Source organism: Oxyura jamaicensis, chromosome 14 (genome assembly GCF_011077185.1).
Source record: "Oxyura jamaicensis isolate SHBP4307 breed ruddy duck chromosome 14, BPBGC_Ojam_1.0, whole genome shotgun sequence".
NCBI classification, from domain to species: domain Eukaryota; kingdom Metazoa; phylum Chordata; class Aves; order Anseriformes; family Anatidae; genus Oxyura; species Oxyura jamaicensis.
The window spans coordinates 10,484,172-10,507,367 of NC_048906.1; the positions used below are offsets into that span (position 1 = coordinate 10,484,172).

The 23,196-nt window shown below is 37.9% G+C and overlaps 2 long non-coding RNA genes across 2 annotated transcripts in view; one reads left to right on the forward strand and one right to left on the reverse strand.

Moving 5' to 3' along the window:
* Positions 1–23,196, reverse strand: part of LOC118174306 — a 160,164-nt gene that overhangs the window by 15,439 nt on the left and 121,529 nt on the right. The window lies entirely within an intron of this gene.
* On the forward strand, positions 481–21,641 carry LOC118174310. Its single transcript, XR_004754612.1, has 3 exons — positions 481–609; positions 10,169–10,178; positions 21,632–21,641. It is a non-coding gene; the product is annotated as an uncharacterized LOC118174310 (long non-coding RNA).

Genomic DNA, 23,196 nt, shown 5'->3' on the forward strand with positions numbered 1-23,196 from the left:
ACATTAAAATAGCAAAGCATTTTAACAGCAAACAAACAGCAGAGTGACCTGTCCCTCAGCTATAACACATTCATTAACACAGGTGCTCAAATGCAGCGGCATGTAAAGCAAACAGTTTGCAAAGCTCCTAAAATGCATAAATAAGCCTAAAGCAGTCACTACTGGTAGCCTACCAGTCTTACTGGTAAGCATTTTGCTAAACAAATTCTAATTTCTTATAGGTTTTAACAGACCCAGCCAGACTCTTTCCTTCAAGTTCTTCAAAATAAACTACTCAAGAAAGATTTATGTGAAAAAGACTGGACAGGAATTAGGGCATTATTTTAAGTAAGCTCACCCCGAGATCTCTTTCAGACCGAAGAAGAGAAGGCTCCAGGGAGACCTCAGTGCAGCTTTTCAATACCTAAAGGGGGCTTATAAAAAAGATGGAGAGCAACTTTTTATTTGGTCAGATAGTCATAGAGCAAGGCAGAATGGTTTTAAATTAAAAGAGGGGAGAATTAGATTAAATGGTAGGAAGAAATTCTTTACTCAGAGGGTGGTGAGGCACTGGCAAAGGTTGCCCAGAGAGGTTTTGGATGCCCCGTCCCTAGAGGTGTTTGGGGCAAGGTTGGATGAGCCCCTGGGCACCCTGATGTAGTGGGAGGTGTCCCTGCCTGTGGCAGGGTTTGGAACTGTCTGGGCTATAAGGTCCTTCCAACCCAAACCATTCTGTGATTCTGTGATCTCAGCAGTGGCCCTTGAAACATGAGCAGTCTTCCTCAAGTTTTTCTCGCAGTACACAGCTGCTGCAGGCAGAAAGCCTATGCATCTATTCTCAATTGCTGCTATTTTTGATAGCACTAAACACAACGTATTTTGAAAAACCAAGTCCTAAATGCTTGAATTTAACTGAAAATTATGGTTGAAGACAATATGAGACCTTTACCAACCCCACCCTACGTTGTTCTTAGATAAATGCACCAGTCTGTTTCAGCTTTTGGGCTTTATTTTCCTTCTATCTCTCAGATAATCTCAAGGCACAGTGAGAACTTTTGGCAACATACAAGAAAATATCATGTTTTTTTCCTATTGATAAGTTTAACAGCAATAATACATGGCAATAATACATTCCTCACTGTAAAACTTCGTCAGAAGGATTTACAGCACCACTTGTCTCACTCTCCCATGTCCTTTAAACTCTGCTCTGTGTCAGAAAATGCATATGAGGTCCTGAACAGGACATGAAGTAACAGAAGACAGACAATAAATCAAAGCAAGTGAAAGAATTTATGACATTAGAGCAAGAGCACAAAGGCCACATGGTTTTGAACTGGAGAGCCTTCTATACTGCAAAGGAACTGCACTCACAGAAGTGGAGTGCTTTCCTTTAAAGTGAGAGAAATCTCTTCCTCAGCTCTTTCAGCTGAAGTTTTGATCAAAGTACAAAGTATATGACCTGTAACATTTGATGGGAAAGCAAATTCTTGTCCCAGGGGAATTACAGAGAGCTGACTATCTTTATTATCCCAAATGCAACTCTGCATACAATTCTCCCTCCGGAGAGATTAAGAGATGTAAGCATATATGACAAATGGCAATGTTTAATGTGCTACCAGAAGATGCTTTAGATATGATGATAATGAAGATTTAAGGGACATGGATAGAATAGAATTTGTTCCTGCAAATTACTGACTTGCTATCGTGTAGCACTTGAGAAACTGGAAAGGACCTAGAGCAAGAAGAACTAAATAGGGCAACAACACGTAGTTTTCAGGCTTGATCCCTTACGTTCCCTTTAGGCTGTACCAGTATTCAGACCAGACCTTTAGAATAAAACTGAATCTTGTAAAAGGATAGGCAAATGGCACAAGAACATCACAAGTTCTCTCAACCTCCAGCATTTAAATGAATTTCACATAATTCGCAGGCTTGGTATTTCCTATTGGGCAAGGGTTAATTCTGCTCTCAGCAACACAATCCAACACATACCTTTCCAGTTGTAACTGCAAAAACACAAAATAAAAGCAATGGAAAGATACATTGACAGAAAGATTGGAATGTTTAACTGCTGTAAGGCAGGTATATATCTTTTTTTCAATAACACTACTAAATATAGTCTACCCTGCCTTCTGAACTGTAATAAAAAAATTGTATTTGTAGTTTCAGATACCCATAAAACTATTGGGTTTGAAACATGTCTCCTGCAATAACACTGCCAAAATGTACTGCAAAGCTTTCAAAATTTTATCTTTTTGCATCAGAGAACTTCTAACCATGTCTTTTTGAGTGAAGGGCTCGGAACCTGTTTATAATCTGCAACAGATCACCTTCATGATTTGCTACATTATGGTATGAGCTGCTGTCATTAAAATCAACTTCTGCAATGAAAAACACTATTAGTGTCAAATGTCTGGGCATCATGAAGGTATCTCCTATGATTAGAATGCACATAAAGTTTTATTTATGTGATACTGATCTACATCATACAGAGAGCATGCCTGTCTAGTATCAAAAAGGAGAACTGGGAAGAGAGAATGCCAACATCCAGAAATCTGTTCTTGCCAGAAAGGATGAAGCAAAGTGGTGTCCAAGCCTCCCCAGACACCTAGTGGAGTCTGTCTCCAAATTTTGCAGTCCTGGCTTCCAGCCCTGCACCTCCTTCGTATCTCAGCTACAAATTGTGTTAAGATCTTGCAACACATCTCTTCATGGTTCCTGGTTTTCCTTGGAAGAAAACTGAGTACAGAGATTTGGATGGAGTCACTATGCGCTCCAGTATACGCCTTGCTGAGATAACCAGGGACGAAGAGGCGCATTTCACAAGACAGTCAATGCCCTTGGAACTGGGGATACACCCATCAACCTTACAACATAGCTAGAGCCAAAAATAAGAGCACCTGGCAGGACCTGCCACAGTGTTCTAGGGATGTGTGACCTGCTTCTTAGCCTGAGTTATCTTTTCTGTATCCAGCTAACGAACAAGACATCCCCTGGCAAGCAAGGATGCACTGCTACTCAACTTAGGGCGGGACTGAGAGCATTTCTGAGACCTTGTTCTTTGTGTGGCATTTAGACCACAAAGCAGATCAGTTCCCAGTGTTTTACAGTGATCAACTACTGGCTAGTGATTTCAATAGTTGTATTATTTATTTAATTTCATTATCAAGTACACCATCTTACAGAGTTACCAGTTATTGAACTTAGAAGTTGAATAAAAAGCTATTGCTTAAAAAAGCAATGCAATGCTAATATATTTAATTCCTATTTACTCTGGATGGAACTTTACTCAAGCAACAGTATTTTTAATACATATTAATCTAAAAACAATAAATGATACTGATAAATGTTTATAAGCCTTTGTTTGAACTGAAGTTAAGAATTCTACTCTGGGGCTTTGCAGTCCATATGAAACAAATAAGTGACAATAACTAAACTTCAAGGGTGTATGTGAAATAGAAAAAAAACAGCAAGTGCACCTGGAGTATTTCCAGGTGCAGTATTTTCTGCACCTGGAAGCAATCTTGAAATCTCTTTAGTTTACAAAATATACAGTTTGACTTGGGAAATTCATTGCACAATACTAATAGGGTGAATTTTTTCCCTACTATGGAAATCATCAAAATAGAAAGTGGATTTACATAGTGCAGATGTTCTTATTCTAGTCTTGAGTCCAGAAATTATTTTTTTCACTAGTGAATTAAAACAGTAGATAGTAAGTGCAGAAGCAACGATCAGTTCTTAGCCTAACATAGATCTTAACCAACAATTTCTCAGGCAATTTTGAAAAAAAAATAAAAATAAAAATAAAAAATAAATTAAAAAAAAAGCACCGTGAGGCCCATTAAAGTAGAATTCACAGGCAGGAAGAAAGAAAGATTCAAATCACCAACAACAGGACTTGGAAAAGCCCTGTGCTGTTTCTTTTTGCATAACTATGGCCTTATCTGGCAGATCTGCTTTTCACATTTCATCTGGTTTGAAAAAAAAAAAAAATACAAAATAAGGATGCTAAAATGAAAGGGGAAAACTGGTAGAGAGGAGAAGCTCCTAAAGGAAATGACTAACGCTTTGCATCATCCCTTCCCAAGGAGGTAATTTTAAAAAAAATTTTCTCTAAGGAAAATGGTGTGATATTGTGAATTTCAAGAATGTGAATGGCAAATTCCTGTAGGAGCAGCTACAGTTAGCCAAGGTTTATTGTTCAAAACAGCTTTAACAAAAGTTGGCCGTTTTCAGTACCAACCTTTAATCAAAACAGCTATTTCTTTAGAGGAAAAGAGGAAGGGATATTATTCCTCTTTTTTTTTTTTTTTTTTTTTTTTTTTTTTTTTTTTAAGTCCTCTTGAAGTTTGTATAAGGTTCAGAACTATAAAGTGAAAAAAAAACTCCATGCTTGTTCTTTGTAAATCCCCGGTACAGCAAAACTGTCAAAGAACATAAAAAAAAAATAAATAAAAAAAAAATAAAAAAAAAAAAACAAGCAACAACAAAAAACCACAGTAAATTCCATTATATTGAACATACCTCCAAAGCGGGCTGAAACAATATAGGAAGAAGGTTGAGAACCCCTAGATTCAGTGTAAGGATCCTCAGTGTTTTTTACAGTGATCATTATAAATATTACAAACACTTTTGCTTTTAAATCCATAGCCTGCTCTTTCTATGAAAGCTTCTCAAACAATCCTTCGCCCAGCTGTGCAAAGTATCTATAAAATATTGACCAACCGGCAGCTTTTAGAAGTTCTCAGGTACAACACGAAGTGGAGAACATTCCTTGGTTCTCCAACTGAGCAAATACTTAAAAATTCATACATTCTCTTGAATCCTTTACCTTGAATATTATCCTGAAACTATCCCATTTGAAAAGCTGCAGATTTTTTTTCTTGATTTTAAATTATTTTTCCATCTCCCTTTTCTGTCTTTTTTTCAGGAAATGAAAAACATGAGCATCATCTCTTTCACCTGTTTCCAGTGCGTGCAATGGCATTTGTCCCCCAAATATATGTAAAGTTTAATCTGATGGGACCAAACCTTCAAAAAGGGATCTTAAGTTGCATACAAAATCCCACAAAATCTACAGTTCTGTTGTGTCTGAGTTTATATTTTTGCTCTCTCTGAAGGGGTTAAAACCCCTCCACTTTTCTTGTAAGACAGAATAACGTACATTGTCATTATTACTGGAACTGTAATGCATGTGTTGTCAATTCTTCGACAAACATCTAATGACTAACTATAAACCTCGTATCAAGTTGAAGGAATGTTATGTATCCAACCATTTACCAGCAGTAACAATCCATCTGTTGTGCATTATTATTTCTATGAATCATACACTTAATTTTAAATTAGGTGATTAAATAGGGGCATAATTCACTTAGATGTTAAAGGGATGATATTTTGTTTGTGGTTCCAACTGTTTACCTGGAATTACATTAGCTGGAGCTTAGGGCATTACTCTGTGGAAGTCAGTTATTGACTGAAAACAAACACAAGGTTTTGTGTTTACAAGTCAGGAGACTAACAACATTTTGGAGATGATAATCTTGATGAAACAAAAGTTGATATCGACATCCTACCTGATGTTGATATCCCTTCTGAATGACAAAGTAGGATAAGATAATGATTGTTTTTCCCCTTGTACTTCATCTAGTGAAAAACATTGGTCTTTCCCTTATAGCCTAATATTGGGTACAGGTATTGAAGATCAGAACGATGGAATAGTAACATCACCTTAGCAAAAAGAGTTTGAAACTATTTAATTTCCAGTTTTGTTTTGTTTTTGTTTGCTTGTTTTTTTTTTTCCAAAGGGTTTCACCAGATGATACTAAATCCTCCTTTTCACCTTTTCTTACTTTGCTGATTAAGCCACGGGTAGATTCTCTATTCATTTAACTCAAGCAGAGAAAAATATATGCTATTTCAAATAAAAGCAGAAAAAATTGATTATAAATCATTCCTAGAGATTCAATCATTTTTCAAATATTGAACTACTGTATTGTTGGCAGGGATGTGCCATGAAGTACAATGAACTACAAATGCTCATGACCTTCTGGCTTACATTTGTATGTGAAATCTGTGTGTGGAGCCGACTGTCCCTGTCTACCTGCAAATCCTAGCACCCACGTTAATTTATAGGTGAGCCTTAGGCATCATTGCTACTGCTAATAAGCATACTGCCAGCAGTGCAACAGGACCCACACCTGCCTGAAAATCCCATGAAGCACAGAGCTGATCATGATTCAGGCTTTCAATTCAGATCACCTGCAGTGTCTTTGGATCTAGTGACAGCTTATCCATAGCACATCAAAAGCTCTTGGGTTTGATGGAATTTCTGATGGAAAAGTCCCATAGGATGCAATAGGAACATAACCAAGTATAGGTCATATGTTTTAAATATCATTTAGCTTACAGAAATAATAATGCAAGTCATTTTAGTATTGTAAAACTTACTAACACTAGTTGTACAGGATTCTTTTATGTGGCTCTAAACCCACAAAAATATATTTTTGTCCTAGGCTGTTATTACCTAATTTTATAGAGTCACCCTGTAGAAGCAGAAAGAAGTACAGAGAAGAGAAGGGACCAGTGCTGGGTCCCTGGGAGATCAACAGAACAGACGGAATATAAGTGCTGCCTTCTCTTATTCTTAGGTGATCCAGTGGAAAGAGAAAATCTATTTTTTTTTTAATTGCTTTGAAACCAATTCAAGGTATGCCTGCACAGAGGGCAGGCATACTGCAGGCAGGCTCTGCCTGTCCTCCCAAGCAGTGAGCAAAACAGCTCTGTTGCAGCGTTCATACAGTTGCTCCAAGAGAAGCTTGGGTGCAGCCCTGTGCCAAATATGTACACATACTACAGAACACTACCCTTGCCTGCTAGCAGGCTCTCTGTTACTGTTCATTCCCTCTCCTCCTTCCATTTTTCTGACTTTCCCCTGTTCATGTTATAGGCTGAAGTATTACATAATAAATAATAATTAACTGAAAACTCTAAAACTATCAGCAAGCAAAATCGGTGTTTGTATTAACAGTTCTCTTAGCTGACCTAATGCATGATGCTTCTTCCTAACAGTAAATATCAATAAAAATATGTGTGGTCAAAGTCCCATTCAAAAGCCAAGAAGTCAACAGGAATCTTCTCACTGCTTTCAGTAGGCTTCAGGATACTTGAGCAACTTGTAGCCCCACTAGATAGGGTATGAATTCAGCAGTACTTTGTTCTAAAACATGGTTTTAAAAACAAAGAAAAAAGAATGTGAACATGTAACATTTGGTTGCAGTGATCAAGTAACTGCACACTCTGTGGTGTTTACTCACAGTGCAGAAAACCTGTGCTTTCATAAGTACCAGGAGATCAGAAAATAGGAAAGAAGAATAAACCATAATTCATGCGCTCTCTCTGCTCAATTGCAGAGAGCTGGAAGGGTGTCTGTTCCTTAGTGTTTGGTATGGTTTTGTGCCTGTTACATATTCTGCTGCTTAATAAATTTACCCTGACAAAGAAGGTATAATCTTTCTTGAGACAGCATAGTTATTATCTTCCCTAGATGATGAATCTGCTTTCTTCTTTATAGAAGTGGCAAGAACAGAATGAAAACCTTAGCTAACCCATGGCTGGTGCTAGGTGTTCAACCACTTTGAAGTAAGCCTTACAATTTTTCTGTTATAAGGAATTCACAATGTTGTCTTTGAGCTTCATTACTTCTGGTTCTGTGAATTTTATTTGCTACAGGAAAACAATGGTTCTCATTATATTTTCTGTAAGCAGTGTTGGAATGTCCCCACCAAATGGCTCATCAGCCTTGTATAATGCTGTCAGTCATACCACAGGCAGATCACTAAGGCAAGGCATCCTGAAATGTTCTTAGAGCTACAGAACTGCTCTAATAATGAGACACAGCTGCCTGTAGTGAGTGCCTGCAATAGCTGATAAATTCATAGACTACTTGCTGTCCAGTTTTCACTGTGCTGTAATAAAAAAGCTATTGGCAGGTGTAGATACAAGGGGTGAACAAGGTTCTGCTTCAAGGTTCTGCCCTTTGAATTGCTTGTCTTTTAATAACTATTTTCGGATTGCAAAAGTAACCAGTAGAGCACAGCACTACTGAGAGCACCCAAGCTCTAACACATCCTGTAGCATAAGCTATTCAGCCCACAGAAATCACTGCACGGTATATGCTTGGTGACTATGGATGACAGCGGACCTACCAGCTGATTCTAAAGACAACAGTGTCACACTGCCAGCAAGGAGCAGACACCGATGACAGTGATGACTTTGCCAGGCAATACTTTGCTTGAATAAAATGTATTGTCCAGCCTCATTAATTGCATATTTTAACTCTCTACGACAGCAATAGCTTGCCATAGAAATAAGGCTTATGAAGCTGGAATATATACAAGCATGACATAAAAAGAGATAGGAAATGTGAAACTGACGGTTGCCCTTATATTTGAAATGTTTACATCATGAAAACATAGATTTTCAGTCTTAAGCTGAGGCCAATAGATAATCATTTGGAGAGAAATGTATGTAACATCTTGAATGCCAAAACAGAAAATAGTACATTAGATGGATAGTGGGAAGAATCAGCAAGCACTAAAGCAAGGGAAGTCTATTTTCAAGGACATGGCCTTAGGATCAGAATACAGAGAAATAGCACAGAGTACCAGAAGTACAGTGCTTCTCTGTAGAAGTGATGCTATTATCTTAGAAAATCTCAGAAAAGCTCCAATCCTACAGCAGTGAATCAAGACTGGGGGTACTTTTTATTATTTTATCAAATCAGTTTTTCTATCAGCTTATCTGAGTATGCTGTATTATGTTGCTCAAAAAAAGACTATACTGGATCCAGTTCTGAATTCTTTGTTCCGGCAAATCTCCCAGTATGTTTTCTGACTGATGTGGTGTCATTAGCAGTTATCTTTAATGGCCAAAAAATATACTAAAGAATAAAGAGAATATCTGTGTGAAAATATTTTGGGTAAGTTGATAGGAAAAATCCTAAACAGGAATTTGAAGAATAATGTAAATTCCCCGGTTGGCGGTCACAGCAGGAAACCTTTCCTGCATAGGACTCTTCTAAAAATTGAGGGTAACAAACAGGAGATAGAAGACAAAATTTATAGCAGATCTTGAGCTTTAGCTGAGCTGTAAAAATGAATAATACCAAGTTATTATATTTGCTTCTATTTCAAAAAGATGCATCTTCAACCCTCCAAATCATATTTACATAATATAGATGACTAGTAACAAATATGGCATGAATCATTTCTTTTCCAGAATGTCAGTTCAAATTTAAGCACTAATGTTTGCAGAAAAACACACCAATCCAGTCCCTGCCCATGAAGACGTGTGGAACTTTTAGTGCCTGCTTTTGGCAATTTGAGTAAAGATTCCTGTCAACACATATCTAGCGTTCCCCTTCTATTTTAACATGGCATTCCAGCTGTAGAACCTTTGTTGATTTCTAATACTAATAACATACAGATAAATTTCTGCCATGACAATAAGCATAGAGAACCAGATTCTTGACAAAAGGCCATCAGAAGTATGCTCCATAGTATTTGGCTCTAAGCCTTGCCCAGTCTTGCCACAATATGCCAACTACATAATTCAAAGAGATGCACCTCATTGTTTTCCTCCCAGTTAAAGTTTTTGGCTCTAAGTAGCTTTTTTATTTCATTGTAGATTAAGAGAGAATAGCTAATTCTAGTTTTGTAAGGGAATGGCTCTCTCCTTTTACTAAATTCAGAATTTATTTTTGAGACAATATGGAAAAGATCAAGGAAAAACTCCTGCAAGCAAGTTTCCTACTTACAAGTTGTGTTCTTATGATAAGTAAGGGAAACAGACATATCTCTTTTCCATAATTCTACCCAAAATAACATGCACAAATCTAACAAAAAATAAAATATATATATATAAAATAAAAATAAAAATAAATGCAGTGGGCAGGGATAGGCTCTCTCAGGGTAACAGATCTGTAGTTTGAAGCTTTCCATTTGCTTTTACTGTGGAAGCAGTAAAGCTGTACCCAGTTTTGGCTACTTTATTACATTATATCACAGATTCACTTTAGAAAAAAGCCACTGAAACAAAGCCATCTTCTGACAGATGTGGGCTTGCTTCTTATGTTTTCCTCCCTGATCTGGCAGTGAAACGACCCTCATTTATTAGTGTAGCATATGAGGCTGGTGTACGTACTGGCTACTTCATGTATTCAGTACAGGCTATGAGAATACCCTCTATGAAAGTATTTTACCCTCACCCTTACCAACTAGGTCTGCTCCACATGGGTTACAAAAATCAGGTCCTAAAAGAAATCCCATGTTTGCTATTGAGAGCAATGCATTGAAAAACTGCAAAAAATCTTTACTTGTTGATACCAGCATTTCTAAGGTTTATAAAATATATTAGCAGCAGCTTTTTCAGCTTGGTCAAGTTCTGTGACAACAACTCTAACAAATATCAAACTGATAACTACTCACCAGTCCTCAACCATCACAGCTACCTGCAGCTCATCTTTTGTAATAAAGGGCAGGGTCACATTGTCTTCTGCCTCTGCAGTTCCAAGTTTTATTCTGCACTTGCTTCTATCCAGCAAAGTGACTTTCATCATTCTAAGAAGTATAGCAACCATGAATTATTCCAATTCTACATCATCCATCTGTCACTACACAGATAGTGGTCCCACTGAATAATGGCATTCCTAGTGATTGCTTAGTTTTGTTCATAAGCCATAAGCACATCACAGAAAGAGCTACTTTATCTACCTGACTGGATAATTCTAAAATCATGGTCTCACTCTGTTCATACTTAAATTATCTCATCTTCTGCACTTGGTCTTTCATCTCACTTTTCATCTCAAAATTAGCTTGGTAAAATTAATGAATACTTGGGATGGAATCACAGGAGTATTTTAGTTTGACTTCTAGTCTTTGAAATCGCTCTGAAGAATACCATATCCTACCATTAAAAAAATATATATATATACTACAGCAGTGATAATCATTTTTTAACATAGAATGCAGAGTACTGAATTGCTCATTTGAACAAGAAAATAGATGCGAGTGTATGATAATTCAGTCTACAAAAAAAAAAAAAAGTGAAGTTGTACATCATTTAAAGACCGTCTATTGGCCCCCCCCCCAAATAAAATGAAAAAGAAAAAAGAAAAAAGCTTAATTTTTAGATTTTTATAGAGCCGCAGAAGGTATTTAGTGACCCTTGATTTATACCTGAGTTATCAAGGCCTGGAAATACACTCTCCATAAAATCGCCATCCATGCCTAAGTCAATTATGTAACACAAAAATGTAAATACATGTATATGAAAAAGCTGAATAAGACAAGCAATAAACTAGATTTTACAAAAATGCACGTTTTCCTTCTTTACACAGATGACACCCTATTTAATAGTCCTTTTCTAAAGAAGAATATAAAAATCAGGCCCAAGACATTTGATGGATAAGCATAATTTCTTACTCTCGTGAGGGAGCTGCAGGCCGCCATGAGGCCTCCCCTTGGCCTGCTCTGCTCAGGGCTGAACAAACCAAGGGACCTCAGCCGCTCCTCACACACCTTGCCCTCCAGGCCCTTCAACAGCTTTGTTGCCCTCCTTTGGACCCTCTCTAATACTTTTATGTCCTTCCCATATTGTATGCCCAACACTGCACACAGCGCTTGGGGTGAGGCCTCACCAGGCAGAGCAGAGCGGGACAGTCCCTTCCCCTCACCAGCTGGCAGTGCTGGGCCCGAGGCACCCCGGGGTACAGCTGGCCCTCCTGGCTGCCAGGGCACGCTGCGGGTTCATATTCAAATTGCTGTAGACCAGAACCCCCAGATCCCTTTCCACAGGGATGTCCTGAACCTTCTGACTTTATGTATGCATATATGCCTACTGTAAATTAAGTGCATAAACCTACCACAGACATGTGCTATAGTTCATGCTCTAAGGTAGGATATCTTTATTCATTCAGCCTCACAACTTTAGGTGATTTGTTCTGAGCTCTGAAAGTAACACAGTACTTATTGCCTGCTTCTCTGTCATCACAGATTAATTAAATTCCTTTTTTGAGGCGACAGAACAACTTCATTTTGGGCATGAAATAGTAAATAGCTTTGATCCTTTTCCAAAGTCATCTACATAATGTGCTAATATACAAAGATATTTATTTCAATTTCCTGAATCAATGATAATGATAAAAGCTATTACTTCTGAAAAGAGTTATGGTGCTTTCATAATGGGTGTTGTTACCAAATAATTTGTTTGACAAACCATCCCATACAATTTATTGGGGAATAAATTCAGTTATTGGAATAAATACAGATTACTTCCCATTCTTATGTTAAGGTTGATCATTTGTCTTTCCCTTTATATCACATAGTCCTTTTAAGACTACTCATTTTTTCTGTTCAATACTGTCCTCCTTTCCTTCTTCCTCTAGTCAGTGGGCTCTACACTGCAGCTTCTCACCATAATCTCATTCAATAAATTTTTGATGCATTTCAACTGAAATTTTAAGTTCATGAGAAGCAGGCATTCCATATTAGAAATAATCATCTTCCTTGGGGAAGGCCTTGCATGCAGAACATGGGTCTAATTGCACTTATTTATTTTTAAATGTTAGTTCCTTTAACTTCAATTAGATCATTTGCTTTGATCAACAAATGTTATCTCCTGTAATAAATTACCTGAACAAAACTGTAACGCAGCTCAGTATCTACAGGTCACTGCAAGATCACCTGAAACTCAGAAAATACACTTTGATAGTTGTGATATATCACACTCTCGCACCACTTGACATCTGCTTCCTCACAGCCCTTGGTATGGTTGGCAGCCCAACTTGAGCATTATCCCAGCAGAACCTCCCTGGGTTTGCTCGGAATTGAACTGGCAATTCTTATGGTCTTCCACAGGAATTTTGCACGTAAAGAAGTAAATAATGGGTTTAATCCTTGTAATTTATATGAAGGAATCCAGGTTTTTACATATTAGATACATCAGCAGCAGTTTGTGTCTGTTTACAATAGCTCTCACCTTGCTCAGGTATTTAACTGAAGCAGAAAGATGGAAAACATCCACATGTTATGTTCAATCTGTTTTTGTCATACCTTGTCCTGCAGTTCTAGGCTCTCACACACAGGTCTCATTTCAGCTTCCACCTCCTCGGTACAGCCCATCCTTTACTGCCATTCCCACTCTGAAGCAACAGTAGGTTCTCCAATGGCATCGAGGCCACACAACTAACAAAGGTTTTGTCAGGGTCTGATTTCTTTGATAATGGATATTGGCCTCACTTTCTACTTCTACCACTCAATTTTATACCTCTGAGCCCCTTCAGCTGAGGTTACATATGTATTTGCATATATTGAAAACCTGAGACATTTTACTTCAAAAATGTCTTAATTAAATTAGCACGAGTTATTTAGCACACCTTTACCCTAAAGGAAAACTGTAGATCTAGGCATAAGGAGAAAATGTGAGAAAATTGGTAATAACCAACCTCAGATTTGGTTAGATGGTTCATAATGCCTACAGCCGGGATGTTATTTGAATAGCCTTTTACACCATTCCTCAGCAATTATAACCACTTAGGGGTGTGAATATAATTTTCTTTAAGGGACTTATTTCATAATAGGCCCAATTTTATTCATTATCTCTCCATTAGCATCAGGAGACTTGAAATCAGCCATCATTATCTTCCATTTTAGAAATCAAGTAAAAGAAAAAAGTCAGCAATGAGGTTCTTTATGAATTGTCAAACCATGGACTTCATTAGAGCCCACTTGCTGCTCCCACAAAGGCATTTGAGCCCATAGCAAAAAGCTCTTGCTGTGCCTGATGTTCAAAAACTTCATCTTCAGTGAGCTCTGATTTTATTTTAACCCTTATTTTTCTTCCCCCACAACAACCAATTGAATTTTCAAGCAAATCTTTACAGAACTTGTGACTTTCCACAATGGGAAATATATTTATATATACACACACACAAATAAGAAAACCTAAAAATAAGGATATTATATTGTGACTAGCTGGCTTTGTTCTGCTGGACTCAGAGTTTAATAATCCTACATATATGCCAACGTTTCTGTCTCATAACAGAATGGGAATATTGATATGAGGGGGAAAAACAGCTGTAATCAAAGAACACTTTTTACCTTGAAAATTAATGGGGAAAAAAAAATGTTTAAAAATCCTTTAAAAATGTATCCATTAACATTATGTGTGTTTTGATCTCATGTAGTACTTCAAGGTAGTAAGTACCTTATTTCTTCAATTAACAAAGAACAATTGCAAACTTCCAGTTACATGGTTTTATTCTTTTTTTTCTTTTCCTGTTTCTTCTATTACTCTTGATTATTTAGAGAAAAAAAAATAGTGTGCTTCACTCTAAACAAGACTGAATCACTTTTTTAAAAACGTTGATGAGTAAATCATATCAGATCATCTGGATTTCCAAATAAGAGAAACTGTGTTTAATGATCAGTTGAGTTGGCAAAAATAAAAATCACACTGACATGTAAAGCACCATTTGGTTAGCGACGGAGGAACTAGGTCTTTAGTTCTCAATTCCTTTTCATGTTAGTAAAAATGTAATACCATCAGTAACCTACAAACGTTCAGTATCTTGTAGGACATAAGCAGAACATGAAGCAGTCATAAAGATACACATAACTAAACTACTATACAGAACTAAACATAACTAAACTACTAGTAGATATTAATAAACACAGAGGGCTTTTCAGAGCGTGCAGACTGAATGGAAAGCAATAGCTTATTTCAGATTTAACCAGAAGTGTCAACCAAAGTTTACAGGCCTGTAAACATACAGCCTCTTCCTCTCCGGGCTCATTTCAATGGATTCTTCCCTCTTACAAAATGCTCTCAAGGTATCATTTTTTTCTATGAATTTCCTTTACTTTTTCCCACTCACCATACTCTGTACTCTCAAGACGAATTGAACTGCTGGACACCTCTCTTTCTAGCAGTCTCTTACAGATAAAGTTATGTACATATTCCTACTAAGTTAAATGACTTTAATTTTGTAAGGTATTGCTGTTATGGCTGAGTCATACTGGCACAACTCTCAGAGCTACAAGGAAGCATCCATAAGATAGCAACCCTAATCAAGTATACCAGGTGTCCTAAGATACTGGTATGCTGCAGATTCAGCACAGCAAACTCTCAGATACCACAGGAATGAAATTCAAGGGGCAGTAAGATATGCAACTAAAGAGAGGTTTTTCTTCTTCTAGGTCCTATTGTTATTTACCTGTCTGTTTGCCTCCCATGTCCTTCAGCACTCTGCAGCCTTTGGCATTTTGACATTGGACTTTTACAGATACAGGAAAAATATCTGAAACTGTTTACAAGCCTTCCGTGTACTTTTAAAAGCAAAGCAAAATAATAATAATAATTAAAAAAACTTAAAAGGATGCCTGATACATGAAACCAACTGAACTGGATGCCCAAGAACTGGTATTTCAAAAGGAATTTTATATGCTTCAACTGTTCAAGTTCTCCTCCTCCCCACTTAGCCAGCCTCTGCCGGCTCCCTGTTGTACACTGCAGATGGAGCCAGAGCATTTGGGGGTCAGGCTACTGTCACGAAACAGAAGGACTGGGAAGGCATTAACTCCTTGGTACAGCTTTTCAAGCAGCCTGGCAGGCTGCTTGGAGGCATCTGGAGCAAGCCAGACCTTCTCAACGACAATGCTCCGCTTTGATGGAGTAAACCAAAGCACATATTTATTCAAAATGGTTCAACCTCTGCCATAGAGATTAAGGTTTGGAATTAGTTTTGCTCCATAAAACTCAGATCAATTTTAGTAGTTGGTGCCAATTTGAAGTTGGAGCAATCAAATGTGGAAGGGCCAAAATCATAAAAGGAAACACTGTTCCCAAAATCCAAAGCTTTAAATGAGAGAGTATATCAGCAAACACGTGCTTGGTTTTCAATTACTAATATTACATTTCAGTTTTCTGCTATAAAAATGTGCCAGTTAGAAAAACAGTTTTCTCTGAGATTTTCTTTTTATCTTCAAATTCTTTCTTAGAACTGAAAGGCGTCATCAAGAGTTTGTTGGCTTGTTCTATTAATACAGGCTTTAACGTGCCTGCTACCATCTCTATGGCCCAAGATAGCTTAACAGAAACTAAACTGTGCAACCTACCAGCATGCATGGCAAGAATCACCCTCAGTTCTCTAATTCATGCATACTTCTGGAAGTTGGAAACTCTGCCAAGAAGAATGTTTTCCTTTCTGCAAATAAAAAAGATGCAGTTCTCTCTTATTTTCCTCAATGTTTAAACCCTTCAAAACAAGGAAAAATGGACTTGAAATCAGCCATTTCAACCTATTATTACAAAACAGTAACTAAGGCTATGTCTGCATGAAATTGTAACTGGTATAACTGATTACAGATCATTAGTCCATATTCTAGAGGATGCTGGAAAGGATTGGAAAAGGAAAAACAAGCATGAACAACCTTTTCAGGATCTATTGTCAGCCAGTTTGTATTTAAATCAGTGACTTCTATTCATATTTGCAGGAATAAATAAGTACCATGGGTACCTCCTGGTACCACTAATATCACTGGTACCTCCTATCCAATTAATATCAAATTGAATGAGCATAATGACTGCAGAACATTTCCAAATACTTTTCAAGATCATTCCCATTTGTCCAAAACAGGCAACATACGAGTCTTTCTGGACACAAGGTAGATGATGCATTTGATAGACACAGATACTGATATTAAAAAAAAAAAAAAAAAAAAATCCGGTCAAAGCAGGTATGGGAGAATTTCCTTCCTGAATGTCTTGATTCACTGGTGGCAAAAGTAAAGTATGCTCATCAACAATGCATTTGTATATTAGTATTTAGTATGGCTCCAGGTGGGGTTTTGTGAGAGCAGAGGAGGAGAATTCCCTCCCTCACCCTGCTGGCGCAGCTTTGAGGCTTTCTGGGCTGCCAGCACACATTGCTGGGTCACATTCAAGTCTTTCTCCACCTGTACCCTCAAGTCCTTCTCTGCAGGGCTGGATGTCATTAATGAAAAGTTCCCTACCATACATAGCACAGAAAGATGACATGTAGAGAACATGATAGAAACATTCCGCATTCCCTTGACACATACCATTCTGGTCTTGGCATTTTAAGTCTTCTTATATAGGAACTGGAGACTTGCATTTGTTTTTCTACATTCAGTTCAATACAAAAATCAAAATGTTCTTCTCAGAAAGTGTAGAAACAACGTATTTTGATACAATTTCTCAATATTTTCTAAATCGAATGTTGACAGTCTTAACGGATGTGGAATTTAATAAAAACCATCTGCACTGAAAACTGTTTTCCTTAAAAATTGCAACCTAATCATACTAACAGACTGAGGACTCAGATTTGTGTGGAAGTTTGTGTCTAATAAATTGGGGGGTTAATTTATTGTTTTAGAAATCGAGTTGTCTCTTATAAGTAATTAAGACTGAACAGCCTGGTCTTGCTGTGCTGACAGAAAAGGTCACTGGGCACAGCTCCCAGCAGCTCCCCTCCCAGTGGGTAGAGTGGTTGCTGGCATTGCACACACAACAAGTGTGGTCACCACCTATCAATTTAAACTGTCTAAGCTAATGGTGGGGATTTTGCTGTGAACAGTCTGATGATAATTCACAGACTAAACTATTGGTGGCTGTGGTCACTTTGGAAAGCAGCAGTTTCAAGCAGCTGGATCTGGTAGCCTCTTTGGGCTGAATCCACAACGGGCAATCAGGCAACAACTGTCGAGTATTCTCATTAAATATTGCTAGTAGAGTCACTTCAAAAGGGTATGCTGCAAATACATACCTGCTTTACTTCATGTTAAGTATCTGTGCAAATCCAAGCATGCCCACGTGGAGTTAGTGCAAGATAGCTGATACAGATTTATAACAGAACTTACGGTGGTGCACTAACTTCTCCATGTAGAGAAACTCACAATACTAGCAATTGTTTTGGGAATTTGTGCAAGTGATGCCAAGCTGTCAAAGTGTTTGCCAATTTCTTGGTCTTTATTCCCTATCTAAGTGTGTCTCAGACAATTTGTGCAGAGCATATAACAAACAGTGGTTTGCAATGGCAGATCAGTACCCTTCCTTAAAATTGTGGTCTAAAACAGAATTATAAGCAAGCTCTACAAACTTGATCCCAGTTTGTCTGGCCTTTTAAGATGTTTAAACATCTTGTGTTATCTGTTAGTGGATTTTTAAATTAGCACCTTATGATATTATTATGGAAAAATAACATCAAGCAAATACCTATGTAACTGTGATTTAGGAAGCACAAATATTTGTGCAACGTTCACATTCAAACATTTCATAAATTACTTTAGAAAAAGTCAGTCAGACCATAACAGAACAACCTTTGTTCCTCTAACACTTATTCTGAAGTAATATACTAAATATCTTATAGATATTTTTACTCATACCATATGTATTATTTCAGGAATAGAAGCTGGTGAATGTTTACACCGTTACCAAGAGTAAATAAAAGGGAAATTAAGCCAAAAAGAAGAGTCTCATTTCCTCCAGTAAAGGTTAATCAAAAACCTATAGCAATACCAGGAAGGAATAGGAATAAACTGCTTCCCATATACGTCTTTTTTTTTTTTTTTTTTTTTTTTGAAGTGCAGAGGCCATTGAAGACCTTTATCAATTATTTTTGTAGCTAAAATTCAAAGAACTCAGATCTTCTTCTACTAAGTAAAAAAGCAATCATCTAGAGTAATACTGTAATATGAACGTATGCTAAACTGACACACTGGTGTCTTTAGGATGAAAATATAACAAATCAACAAGATGCCTTGTTTTGATAGCAGTTAGAAATATATCAATACTTCTAAACTCAGTCCACAGAAACATCAGGGCAGACACAGCTGTCTAATAGCACAATAGAAGGAAAGGCCATTTATTGGGGTACAAACAAAATACTTTTTAGAACACAGACTTCTGAAGACAGAATCAATTTTTTTAAAAAGTTCATCAAACAGGCTTTATCACCTAAGATGTAAACAAACACATAAAAATCAATAGACTTGTCTCAGGTCTGAACTGAATCAGGATGCAGGTCTACACGTCACCTCAAGAAAAGGTTATGCTAAGTGAATGAGAGTACTTTTCTAGTTTTCCTTTTGCTTACTTTGTGCATCTAATATTACTTAGCTTATACTGCATGTTTTTCCCATGTAGCCTAGTAATTTTCACTGTTTGTAATAGCTGCTGGGTTGGGGGTTGTTGGGCTTTTTTGGTTGTTTTACAGCTCTTTTCTCTAGCAAACCACAATCAGACAAGCAGGGCTTCAACATGCAAGCACTCTACAGGACAGAGTCTTGAAATCCCTTATCTGAATAAATAAATAAAAGATCATGGTCTAAATAGAAAAGACAAAAGCTAGAAGAAAAACCATAGCAAGAAGGTAGGAACTGAGAAATATTTAGCCTACATCTGCTACTACCCAGCTTCACGTCTGTTTTGTTTTGGACTTACTAAATTGATGTCCCTTTGAATAATTGTTGCTGCTGTCCTATGCGTCAAGCATTTCTAATTTGACTCAGAGATTACACAGAAACAAAAATAACTCATTTGCTCAAATTCACAAACAGAAGTCATAGGCAGCATGTGAAATTTTAAATTCCTGTCAAAGGAGTAAATAATAATTCTTGCCTCCAAACAGGAAGATCTGGTAGTGTCACATCTGTGAGAAAAAGGCACGTGTCTACACACTTCTTGATACTCACATGCACATGTACTTCTCAATCTCAGCAGTATTTGGAGGGCTGGTCTGTTGCTGTGCTTTCATGACCAGCATGGTGAAGACAAGAATCATCTCTTCTATTCCTAGGGTTCACTGAACTCAGAGTGTTCTGTGGTCAGGTCTACACAAACGTCACTTTGGCGCCCAGCTAACGTGGCTGTAAAGGCCAACAGTTCTCTTTCCCTCCAAATCAGAGATCTTTCGTGGGCTGAAACTGTCATTTCACCCCCAGTTAACAGTAAGCAATGTGCCTCATTTCGGCTATTTTTTGCCGGAATAGGCCTGCACTTGGGAGTCAGCACACCAGGGAACCTCACACGCGTCCTGCTGACACGTCAGACTGAACAGCAAACACCCACTCTGAGTGTTCATGAGCAGGGATAACAGTTCTTTCCAAATCACAAGAAATAAACTTTTTACTTCATAGGAACCAATTCCAACTGTGAAGCCATGCCTGCACATATCCTAAAATTCATATTACTCTTAAACTGATTTGTAAAAGCTGCTGCTTTCCTTTTAGCTAGTGTCGTTCACTGCCTTTGTGCACATGAAGCAACAACCTTTTATTAGTCCTTCCACATTCCCCATCTAGCAGTAAGGTCTAATCCTAAAAAGATTGTGTTATTAGAGCTTGGCATTTGCTCTGATTGCTCTCCTCACAACGGAAGATGCAATCAGAGGAAGAATTTATGTCCTGTAATTCAATGAATGGATGTGCTTCTCCAGTAATTTCTTTAGCAATTACTTGTGTAAAGTATGTGTTTCTGTAATTGAAATTCTACAGTGTACAGTCATTTATTAAAATATATTATTTATTATGGCATTTTTCCATCTTCATTGCATTACTGTCCTTCAATACGTTTTTTTTCATGGTCACATTTTTAATTCATTATATTGGTCTGGAGATACTGAAAGTTGCAGTGCAACTTCTATGCATTCAAACAGACAATCAAGGTATAAAGTGGGGGTAAAACAAGAGGAGAGGACATCGCAAAGCACTGACAATTAGGTGCTTTACTTTTTACCTCTCCAAAAATTCCATCACCCACTTCCAACAAAGCAGCCCATAACTAAACAAAATTTTCCTCTAACATTCCTCTTCTTTATGTAGTCATTCAGCTGTTAAGAACGCGTTAGTGACCTTAATGAGCACTCCTACCCTGCAGCAACTATTCCTAGGGGGGCAGTAAGAAGACACAAAATATCTTCAGGGAAAAGCTGTAAAGGAAATCCTGAAGGAGCCATTCACTCAGGTTTTTTCCCAGACAGAAAGCACACAGAAGACATCACTTCAGTTAGTCATACAAACACTTTTCCTGAGCAAATAATTTAGTTAAGTATCAAAGACCTTATAACATAATTTCTCCAAGCAGGGATGGAGAGGAAGACTAGAGATGAGGCTGCTAATCAGATTCCTGGTAGAAAAACTAAATTTTAGAAGTAAATTTATTAAGGGTTAAACCTGAAACCACACACAGAAATTGAAGCAAATTCTCAACAAGCAGAATACAATCAAACTTTGAAGAACCACTTGCAGTGATGACTGCCTGAGTGCACAAAGCACTGTGCTCCCCCTACCACAGCACCTACAGCAAGCTGGGCAAGCACAACCCCAGCAAACAGCACAATGTGGAGCAAGGGGTGGTGGCTACTAGGATGGAAAAGCAGAGCAGTATGCAAAAGGAAGAAAAAAGAAAATAGGAGACTAGTCTCTTACTTCTGTAAGGGGAAAAAGGCACCATTGTTTCCAAGGGGAGAATCGATACTTCCAAGGGGCCCTGTGAAAAAAGCTGCTAGGTGCAGTGGGTTGAGCCTCGCCAGCAGCAAAGCAGCCACCCAGTCATTTGCTCACCCCTCCGGCAGTGGGACTGGGGAGAGAATTAAAAGTGTTAAAGCAAGAAAACTTGTGGGTTGAGGTAAAGCCAGCTGAATAAGTGAAGGGAAGAAAAAAAAAAGGCAATCACCTACCACCTCCCACCAGCAGACTGATGCCAGACCAGTCTCTAAGCAATGACTACCTTGGAAAGACCAAACCCTCCACACTTACTGCTGAGTTACACAGCACTGACTATCATTTTACCCAATTCAGATCAGCTGTCCTGGGTGTGTTCCCTCCCCACCTCTTGCCACCTCCTCATTTACTCTGTATGGGCTGGATGAGAAACACTGTTTGGCAATAGCTAAAACCAGTGCGTTACCAACACACAAATCCAGAGCATAGCACCATACAGGTAGCTACGAAGGATGTTACTGGTCCCTGGCCACACCCAGCACAGAGCATCCCGCAGTGCTTCAGCCCCACCAGCCTCACAGGGCCCTGTGCTCCCAGTACCTTCGAGCATGAGAAAGGCTGAACCGGAGAGCTCTGCCTGAGAATGGAGAGCTTGATTTTACTGAGAGTAGACAACTGAGTTCTGGAATGAGTAATGTTGTGCTTGTAAAAAGAAAAGAGTACCTTCAAGGTTATGTTTTCTGCTGTTTCAGCAGTTGTAGGTCAGCTGAAAAGATTGCTAAGAGCAGCTGAAACCAGAAAGCCTTGCTAGGTTTTTGTGCAAAGTCCCGGTGACTTAGGGCTGTAACTTTGAGACATTAAGTATTTAACAGACTTCATCCATCATTCCTGCAAAACAGATTAAAGACATCTTTTAAGTAGCACTTTATCACAAATATTTCTGACTTAGGAAAATAAAGGCATTTATATTTTCATGGACAGTTTTCTTATTTTCAGTTTTATATCCCATTGTATCAAATCCTGGCAACTATGGAAAAGGCTTAGCTGAAGAATATTATCTGCTGCACAGAAAGAAAACCTTCCTCACTTTCAATTGTAAATGACTTTCATAATTGCAACCGAGTCTCTCATTTTTCCTCTACTACGTCCTGCTCTGTGAAAATCAATATCTCATTATCCAAGTCATAAGGTGAAGCAATTCTGGATGGGAATGCACCGTGCGTCTCTCCTCCTTGCTCATCTGGAATGATACGAATGCAGTGAACCTCGAGTCAGTGGGAGTTTTGCCCATTGACTTAATCTATGGTTATTTAATAGTAAAGTGTTTCATTCAGAGGAGGCATAAATTTAAATAACCCAAACTCTCTATAATGAAGATATCCTATTCTGCTAGCTTATGCTAAAATTATGGGGACTTTCTGCTTGTTTCCAATAACTGCAGGAATAAGTTATTGCACAGATGATTTCAAAGCAAACATTGCCCTAAGCTGTAACTTCATCATCTGAAACAAGGTTTTACTGGGGAGGTGTTTTAAGAACATGAACTCACGGCAAATGTCCTATATATTTTGCTCCTTTCCAAGGCATTTTAAACTTGCTATTATCTCCTTAGGCATAACAGAGTATCTGGCAACGAAAGCCAGAACTTTTTGGTCAGTTTACTTAATGTTTTACCTTGCGAACACAGAACCAACAG